Consider the following 11,126-nt stretch of genomic DNA (forward strand, 5'->3'; position numbering starts at 1 on the left):
CAGATGGTCCAGGATATACCTGTTCCCTCCTCCCAACCTTCTGCTAAAAGTCCTCTCCAAACTGAGAACCTTCAAAGGGACAGCGGCCCTAGTGGCTCCCAAGTGGCCCCGGAGCAATTGGTACCCTCTGGTCCTGGAGCTGCAGCCCACGCTGATCCCCCTACCAGGCCCAGTTCTCTCTCAACAAGTACAGAAGTCGACTGTCTTCGCTTCATCACTGAAAGTCAGGGACCTTCATCTCATGATTTTCTCTCCTTAGCCGTAAAGAAAAGGTTTGGAATCTCGAAGAAAAGCTTAGACTTCCTTGAGGAATACAAGACTGAATCTACAAGACGGCAATACGAATCGTCCTGGAGAAAGTGGGTCTCTTTCGTTAAGGCAAAAAATCCTGTGGAAATCACCATTGATTTTTGTATGTCCTTCTTCATTCACCTTCATGGACAAGGCTTAGCAGCCAACACGATTTCCACCTGCAAATCGGCTTTGACTAGACCACTCCTGTACGCCTTCCAGATTGATTTGTCCAGTGATATCTTCAATAAACTGCCAAAGGCATGCGCTAGACTACGCCCAGCACCTCCACCAAAACCTATCTCCTGGTCCCTGGACAAGGTGCTCCATTTTGCCTCTAACCTGGACAACGATTCGTGCCCTCTGAAAGACTTGACTCAAAAAGTTATCTTCCTTTTTGCTCTCGCCTCGGGAGCCCGAGTCAGTGAAATAGTGGGATTATCAAGAGAAGAGGGTCATATCCTGTTCGCAGATACAGGAGAGCTTACCCTCTTCCCTGATCCGACGTTTCTCGCTAAGAATGAACTACCCACCAAGAGATGGGGCCCTTGGAGAATCTGCCCCTGAAGGAAGATGTTTCTCTATACCCAGTGGAGTGTCTTAAGGTCTATCTTCGAAGAACTTAAGACTTCGGTGGAGGACAACTCTTCAAAGGAGAAACATCGGGTAGCGACCTGTCACTGAAACAACTAAGAGCGAAAATCACCTACTTCATTCGCAGAGCGGATCCTGACAGTACACCCGCAGGTCATGATCCTAGAAAAGTCGCGTCTTCTCTGAACTTCTTCCAGAGTATGGATTTCGAAAGTCTCAAGAGCTTCACAGGCTGGAAATCATCGCGGGTTTTCTTCAAGCACTACGCAAAACAAGTGCACGAAGTTAAGCATTTCGTGGTAGCCGCAGGTAGTGTTATGAAACCTGCTGTTTAACTCTGCATAGAACAGTGAGTTACTTGGGGCTTTAACTCTACGGGTGCCTGTGTTGACCCTTTTGTGATACATAGTGATTTCATGGACACTTAGTGTTTCTAATAGACTGTTCTTACTAAGGTGAAATGTCATAGACTTTACATGAGTGCCACATGCCCTAGGGCATGATGTGTTTTCTTTGAAAAAGACTGACGTTCCTCCGGAACTTGTGTTTCTAAAAAGCAAAATTTCTTTTCAGATTCAAGATTGAAGTCTTTATTTTCTATGTACATTATTCTTTTATTATTGTAAATAAACTCTATATTCATTATTGTAAGTACTACCATAATGATCTGCAATCTTTGAAATAAAATGTCTATTTTATTCCATGTGCGCCTCTCTCCGCTCCTATTCTTTATCAAGAAATATACGATTGTTATAGTTTCATTTACCCCTTTTTTCTCTAGATAATGAGAAGAATAATATATGCAATTATGTTATATGCTCACTCATGCCTTGATAATATTCCTATTCGAATATCAACCTTTGTCCTGCCTCCGAGACTAGATTGATCTCTCCTCCAGGGAGAGTAGTAAATGTTATTTACTTACCTATACTTCATAATATTCCTACCTGAATATTAACCTTAGTCTTGTCTACGAGTCCGGCACGAACTCTCCGTAGGGTGAGTAGCTGTTCAATGATCGCTTCGAGATGTTCCTATTGTCCACCAGGACTTCCCTGCCAGGGGGGCAGGAAGCTAGTTCATCATAGAATCTCTGGTAAGGACATGTTCTATACCTCTGTTCGAAGCCCTTGGCACTTACATAAAAAGGGGAAAAATTCCACGATACATTAATTCTCTGGTACACTTCCATCAGGACGTCATGGCTTGAGCCCAAAAAACGGATTTTGAGCGAAGCGAAAAATCTATTTTTGGGTGAGATAGCCATGACGTCCTGATGGACCCTCCCGTCTATTCTAGTTCAGCCTTTCAGGCCCCGCCCTGACCTGCTGTATCATGGAGATTAGCAGAAGCTGGGCTCAGGATGAGGACGGACGTGACGTCATTTAGCAATGGCGCCCGTTTGTTTACGTCTCGAGTACCAAAAGCAGCCACGGATGAGTGTAACTGTGGAACGGCTCCTCAGTTACGTTACTCAACCACCTTTCCATATCGAAGTGTTAACTCTATATGGGGTGCAGATAGCTATGTGGCGTGTTAATACATGCGTCCCCTGTTGATATACGATATCCTAGAGGGAAACCTTTAGGGTACTCGCACCAGAAGTTAGAATTCTGTGATAACCTTTAGTTTAATTCTCTGGGAATATCCACTGTAGTTAAATATACCCAAGGAAGCTACTGAAGGAACCTTCCATCAGGACGTCATGGCTATCTCACCCAAAAATAGATTTTTCGCTTCGTTCAAAATCCGTTTTATATATATATATATATATATATATATATATATATATATATATATATATATGTGTGTGTGTGTGTGTGTGTGTGTGTGTGTGTGTGCGCTACCTGATTTAATAAAAGATGTTTCTGCATTTAAAACTGTATTAAACAATTCCAATAATAGAAGGCGAATCTTTATAAACTTTTCACAGCTTCATTTACAGTTGTGTTCTTCACAAGATCTATGAAAAGTGGCCACAATTAACATGCATATTCCCCGAAAATTCATGAGTCATAGCCAACGAAAAATGAAATCTTTGAACAGAATTATATGTGAACAACAATTAGATTATACAAGTAGGCTATAAGCTGAATGTGCAGATAATCCGTGCTTGAAACCTTTTTTTTTTTTTCAAACTAGGCTACCATTTCATCAAATCCATATCAAGGTCAATTAGAAACCGAAGATGCGAACGCCATAGTACTATAGGCCTACAATATTACTTTGAAACTCGCCCCGTTTGCTTTGCAATGTACGTCCAGCCAAATAGCTTTAACTGCATGAAGGCAGATACAAAAATCATAGTAAAAACAAAGCAAACAGAAGAAATACGAGACTAATACCGAAACACTTGAGATTAAAAAATCATAGACTCAGTCTTCGTTATGTTTCCGATATATTGCGTACTGGTAAAGGCTGATCAATACATTGGCAGCCCTAGTACCTCGGTCTACTACTCCATCCAATTCTTTCTTTCACGTAGACTTATGCTTCCACGTTTCATTAATTTCTTCCTTTCATAGTATTACTCACTATTCAAGACATGTAAACCGAAATAAGATAAGAAAATTTGATTTTTTGTTTTCATTCATTCTCGTTTTGTCTATTTTTTTATGGGAAATTAATAAGTGTTTTCCTCATCAGCCAGGGGTTATGGAATGTGTGTTCAGGTAGCATGTTTAGCAGAGTTGTGTAAATTTTATTTACATTAACACATATACAGAACGTCAAAGTTCATGTGCATTTAAAGACACACACACATATATATATATATATATATATATATATATATATATATATATATATATATATGAATACACACATGTATGTATGTATGTGTATTGTATATATATATATATATATATATATATATATATATATATATATATATATATATATATACTTACACACATACATATATATATATATATATATATATATATATATATATATATATATATATATACGTTATATATATATAAATATATATATATATATATATATATATATATATATATATATATATACATATATATATATATATATATATATATATATATATATATATATACGCACACACATATATATTTATATATACACACATTCATATATATATATATATATATATATATATATATATATATATATATATATATATATTTATATGTGTGTGTGTATACACACACACCTATATATATATATATATATATATATATATATATATATATATATATATATATATATATATATATATATATATATATGTGTGTGTGTGTGTGTAAGTGTACGTGTTTGCAATTTTGACTGAAACCCCTATAGCAGTTGATACTGGTTGAAGCCAGTCAAATAGAGAAGAAAGAAATCCGATTTAGTGCATTTAGTATTGACCTGCTAAAACTGGTTCTTTCTGGGCAAGCAGCGATTGATGAAATGGAGAGTTTACACTTACCCGTTTTCCGACACACTGCTTTGATTTACGCAAGTTAACACATGGCTCTACCATGCATATTTGGGTGTGGATTAAGTTGGTCTTATGCAAGCACTGGTTCTCCGAAGAGACCCTCTATGTCAATTATAGGGAATGGTTTTAATTAATCTATATACCAATTTTGGTATAAATATTGGTTAATTGTCACCCCTGTGTGCTAATATTGGTTCCTAGTTCCACGGTGTAAAGTGTTGGTGCAAGCACTGGTTCTCCGGAGACCCTCTATGTAAATTAAAGGAAATGTATTTAATTAATCTATATACAAATTTAATGTATAAATATTGGTTGATTGTCACCCCTGTGTTCTAATATTGGTTCCTGATTTCACGGTGTAAAGTGCTGGTCTATACGGACGGGACATTATTGCCGTCTTTTCCTTCTCTGTCCCACATAACTTGCAGTTTAAATCATTTCCGGATGTTCCTTTAAAATGTCTTTTCAAGTTTCATAGTTGTAACAGCCTCCCTTTCACTAAATTCCTCTTTATATTCCATCCTGCCCTAACCATCCGTGAATTTCAGCTTCGTCATCTCCCTCCGTTTCGTAGCTACGTTCTTTTTTATTTCCTTACTTATCTCATACTTTATTTCTTTTACAGATTTTACTTATGAATTATCTTTTATTTCTTCCACGTTAATTCATACTTTTTTAGATATTTCTATTTGACTCATAACCCAGCATTCTTTTTAAAGTTTTCTTGTTTGATATGCAATCCCTTTCACACATCTCTTCCCATTGGTAGTTTCTCCAAAATCTCTAGTCTTGGATAGTGCCATAGCTTCTGTACCATAGTCTTCCACTGTCTTGGATTAGAGTTCTCTTGCTTGAGGGTACACTCGGGCACACCATTCTATATTATTTCTCTTCCTCTTATTTTGTTAAAGTTTATATAGTTTACATAGGAGATATTTATTTTTAATGTTTTTACTTTTCTCACTGCGCTATTTTCCCTGTTGGAGCCCCTGGGCTTATAGCATTCTGCTTTTCCAAATAGATTTGCTGCTTAGCAAGTAATAATAATAATAATAATAATAATAATACTATATTATGATATAGCATAATCCTTTTATATTCAATTCTGTCTCAACTACCATTCCCCAGTATGGTGTCACCGAGAGTCGGTCTAGTGTTCCTTTCATGATATATTGTATACTTCCTAGTTTCTCCAGATTTCTTATTCTTCCCAGTGTTTTTACATCGGCCATGATGGTTGGGATTACCAGTTTCAGGTAGTTTAATTCCTATCATATTTCCTTATTTCATATATACCATGTTTTCTTTCCTTTTTGTGTGTTCAGTATATGATCTCCCTTTTCCTTGCAGAAAATGTTTTCATGTTGAACAGGCAGACATAAGCCTCTTTTTATAGTTTATATTTGAAAGATCTTTTAATGTTGATATTGTTTGTAAAATATTCTATTTTAATTGTTTATCACTTTTCAAATAGTTTATTTATTTCCTTAGTTCCTTTCCTCACTGGGTTATTCTTCCCTTATGGAGCCCTTGGTCTTTTCCTATCCTGCTTTTCCAGCTCAGGTTGTAGCTTAGCTAGTAATAATAATACTATTCCCCCAATTATTTGTGTTATGTTATTCTTCTGATCTCTTTGTTATTAACCTTTCCATTTACTTCCGTATCCTTCTCCTTTCTTCTGATGATCAAAACCCAAGATTTTTTTTTTTTATGGATTGTTGCTGAATTTGAACATTTTCAAGATTTCCATAGTGGCAGCCACCTATTACTACTATCTTGTTACTATTCTCACTCCGTTCATTCTGCTGCTGGAGAGCTTTACATATTGTTTACATATACTGCAAATTCAATATCCCTTATAAGAGCTGTGCTGGACTTTTCTACCTCATGTTACGTTATTGTTCCATAAGTACCTTGGACTATTCTAAGTGAAAGATTGTCAGATATTAGTAAACATCAATATCATACTTTCCTTGGCATACATTTTATTATTATTACAAGCCAAGCTACAGCCCTAGTTGAAAAAGCAAGATGTTATAAGTCTAGGGGCTCCAACAGGGAAAAATAGCCCAGTGAGGAAAGAAAACAAGGAAGTGAATAAACTACAAGAGAATATTTTAAGAACAGTAATAACATTAAATTAGATCTATCATATTTAAACTATAAGAAGAACTTCTTTACAAAGGGTTGTGGTGGCCCGGTGGTAGCGTCCTTGCCTGGTGATTGTCAGACTGGGATTCAAGTCCCGCTCAAACTCGTTAGTTCCTTTGGTCGTTGCAACCTCACCGTCCTTGTGAGCTTATGCCTATAGGTATATCTGCTGAGTCATCAGCAGCCATTGCCTGGCCCTCCTTGGTCCTAGCTTGATCATATGTAATATGGTCAGTCTCTAGGGCATTGTCCTGCTTGATTGGGCAATGTGACTGCCCCTTGCCTCTGCCATTCATGAGCAACCTTTAAACCTTTAAACATAGTCATACAACTCTATAGGTCTATCTGTTGAGTCATCAGCAGCCATTGCCTGGCCCTCCTTGGTCCTAGCTTGGTTGCAGAGGTGGCTCAGACGCTGATCATATGTATATATGATCAGTCTCTAGGGCATTGTCCTGCTTGATTGGGCAATGTCACTATCCCTTGCCTCTGCCATTCATGAGCGACCTTTAAACCTTTAAACGCAGTCATACAACTCTATAGGTCTATCTGTTGAGATATCAGCAGCCATTGCCTGGGCCTCCTTGGTCCTAGCTTGGTTGGAGAGGTTGCTTAGGCGTTGATCATATGTATATATGGTCAGTCTCTAGGGCATTGTCCTGCTTGACAGAGCAATGTCACTGTCCCTTGCCTCTGCCATTCATAAGCGACCTTTAAACCTTTAAACGCAGTCATACAACTCTATAGGTCTATCTGTTGATTCATCAGCAGCCATTGCCGGGCTCTCCTTGGTCCTAGCTTTATTGGAGAGGTGGCTTAGGCGCTGATCATATGTATATATGGTCAGTCTCTAGGGCATTGTCCTGCTTGACAGGGCAATGTCACTATCCCTTGCCTCTGCCATTCATGAGCGACCTTTAAACCCTTAAACATAGTTATACAATTCTAATTTTTTGGAAATATTCTCAGGATAGTCATGTAGCACCTATTCCTTGAAGTAGAAGGAACACACGTGTATGGACGAGGCAACAGTTGAACATGACACTGTACCAACCTTGTGTCACACGATCTTACATAAATTATTTTGTATATATTATGCTTTTATCTGCGCTCTTCCCTCGCACTAAAAAGAACCAGAATAAACATGTCTGCGTGTTTCCTCTCTAACATTGTCTGTTTCTCGAACATGAAAATTCCTGTTGCCTTGAGGTTTTGTATATAAAGGAGAGTTTTCTTTAATAAAGTTACTCAGTTGATTGCATCCTGCCTTTGAGTCATAACCTTGCTCTCGGCCGTCACAACACGCAATACTTAAGAATCAATTTTTAGGATTTTACTTGGATTGACCTATTAAACGCCTGCGTACGAAATTATGACATTTTCTAGCATGCAGGTTTAGAGGTTTAAAGGGAGATCATGAATGGCAGAGGCAAGAGACAGTGACATGGCCCTATCAAGCAGGACAATGCCCTAGAGACTCACCATATATACATATGGTCAGCGCCCAAGCTAGAACCAAGGAGGGCCAAGCAATGGATGCTGATATCTCAGCAGATAGACCTTTGGCTCCCCCCAAACACCCCATCCATAGCTCACAAGGATGGTGAGGTTGTAGTGACCAAAGAAACTAATGAGTTTGAGCGGGACTTGAACCCCAGTCTGGCGTTCACCAATCAGGGACGTTACCACATCGGCCACCACAACCCTGAAATTGATACAGACACACACACACACACACACATATATATATATATATATATATATATATATATATATATATATATATATATATATCAAATAGACACGCTTGCATGAATATGATTGTTATTAAAGATAGTTTGCTTATTCACATGCTCTTAAAAAATCCTGAAGAAACCATTTGCTTGCATGCATGCGATTCTGTTCATGCCCGTTGTAGAAAGCTTTTACGGAGACAGAAAGCTGAACATTCATATCCGGTTTAAGCTAGATGAAAGGAAGAGGAAACAAGCATTGTTAGCACGACAAAAACCCCGCCCCCCGGGGACCTCTACGCACGTGAACCTTCTCGAACGCAGTACCATTGCTCTAAATCAGTGGTTCCCAACCTTTTTTCAGTCATTTCCCCCCTGCACCTAGTTCAACCATCCAGATTTCCCCCTTCATGCCCCGCCCAGCCCTCATGCCCACTCGCCTGCCTCAAAAATGGGCATGATATTCCAATTCTCCCCTTGAATATCATGTCAGTGAGAAATGATATGATCATATCACAATTGAATGGCTAACAACAAATTGCTGCACATACTATGTGGACATTTTCCGATTGTTTTAGTTAGTAGGTAGTGTAATTATTTACCCCCTGGAAGCTTCAAATTTCCCCCAAGGGGGAAATTTCCCCCAGGTTGGGAACCTCTGCTCTAAATGCTTTGTAGTATCCGTCAATAATAGTAACCGAGTGTGAATCCGAATTTGCAGAAATCAGATGATGTTGAATTTCACATTTCTTTGACATTGAAGGTCAAAGGTCAAGGTGTCGTATTAAAGCCCATATGAGGTTTTCTGTTCAGTAATATTAACTGAGTGTGAATCTACTCTTATTTTAGAGTTATGGCTCTCTGAAATTCGTTGATCAAGGAAATTCGAGCCTTTTGAAATTTGAGCTTACCAATCTTCAAAACTATACATTTTCCCTATTTTGTTATATAAAAATTCGGCACCGGAAAATAAAGATTTTCGGTCTTGGTTTCAAGTAAATCGGATAATATTTAACGGACGTAGAGTAAAAAATCGATTCTAACCATTTGGGTCATTTTGACCTTGACTCTTTGGGGTGGATTGTGTAGCATAGAGCATCTCTCCTGAGAAGTTCAAGTGAATCGCCCGAGTACTTCTCCCGTAAAATTGCTATCAAGGAAACAGACAAACACACAAAGAAATCTTCCAAATACAATACCTCCCGCCACAACCCTAGTTGGAAAAACAACATGCTATAAGCCCAAGGGGTACAATAGAGAAAAATAGCCCAGTGAGGAAAGGAAATAAGGAAATCAATAAACGATATGAGAAAAAATGAGATATAATATAAGATAGAAAAGCGGGAATGGGGTTGGTGGCTCAGAAAAGGGAAGCGTTGAACTCAATTAATTGTTCACTGTTAGGAAATACGAAGGTGAAAGAAGAGAGCTTTAGAACAATAGAAAATAGGAGAGGTGGACTAATGTCGTAATGCAGTTGCGCTTCAGTACTGCAAATAGCTGTTTGTCAACACACACACACGCACACGCACATACACACACATATATACTGTATATATATATATATATATATATATATATATATATATATATATATATATATATATATATATATATATACACTATATATTACCATTTCATTTAATTAGATGGTAAAAAAATCACTGCCACATTCATCCTTCAAGTGCTGCATCGTGAAAATTGGAATGTCATCAGTGACGTGTCATACATACGAATGTAACACACACTTGTTTATTCAGAATCAATTACATAATACATCACCTTACAAGTAATAAAGACGAGACCTAAAAGTTTAGGTCTTTTAAAAGCTGTCTATTAACCCTTGAAATTTGTTTTCAAATGGGCTAAAAGATAAATAGCTTTTGCTGGTATCAGCAGCATTGTTGAAGTGTGGAGGACTGATAGCTAATGGTGTTTTCAGTATAAGAGAGATAGGTGCTGATCATTCCAATCTATAACTACTGATTGATTGATTGCTTTAGGGTTGTGGTGGCGTATTGATAACGTCCCTGTCTGGTGATTGCCAGACTGGAGTTCGAGTCCCGCTCAAACTAGACAGTTTTTCTAGTGGCTACAACCTCACCATCCTTGTGAGCTAAGGATGAGGGGTTTATGAGAGCCTATATGTCTACCTGCCGAGTCACCAGCATTGATTGCCTGATCCCCCCCCCCCCCCTGGTCTTAGCTTGGGTGTAGAAGGGGCCTCGACGCTGATCACATGCATATATGGTCAGACTCCAAGGCATTGTCCTGCTTGCTAAGGCAATGTCACTGTCTCTTGTTTCTGTCATCTATGAGTGACCTTAAACCTTTAAGATTGCCATGCATCTTTGGCATGAGACTGGATTTTGCATATGAGCAGCCCGCAAGAGAGGTAGATCTTGAAAGGGTTCAACGTATAGGACGACGAACGAGGATGATGGTGGGATGAGAACCAGTACCATCGAACAGCGATTAGAGTAGACGGTGGGGGAGTCTAGCTGAAAAATCCAAGGGGGCTGGAAGCCACAATTCATTAAAACTAAACTCTCTCGTCTTCGGTCTTTGAGAAATTTACTTTATACTATCCTTACTAGCTGAGCGCCAGAAAGGGAATTCGTATTACAACTGCTCCAAACTCAATGTCATTCCAGAGCTATCTCTTTAACTATTTTCAGTGACATAAATGTGCATACATAAACACTCGCATACACACACACACACCCATATATATATATATATATATATATATATATATATATATATATATATACTGTATATATATATATATATATATATATATATATATATATATGTACTGTATATATATTCATCTCCTCCTACACCTATTGACGCAAAAGGCCTCGGTTAGATTTCACCAGTCGTCTCTATCT

Source organism: Palaemon carinicauda, chromosome 2 (genome assembly GCF_036898095.1).
Source record: "Palaemon carinicauda isolate YSFRI2023 chromosome 2, ASM3689809v2, whole genome shotgun sequence".
Taxonomy (NCBI): domain Eukaryota; kingdom Metazoa; phylum Arthropoda; class Malacostraca; order Decapoda; family Palaemonidae; genus Palaemon; species Palaemon carinicauda.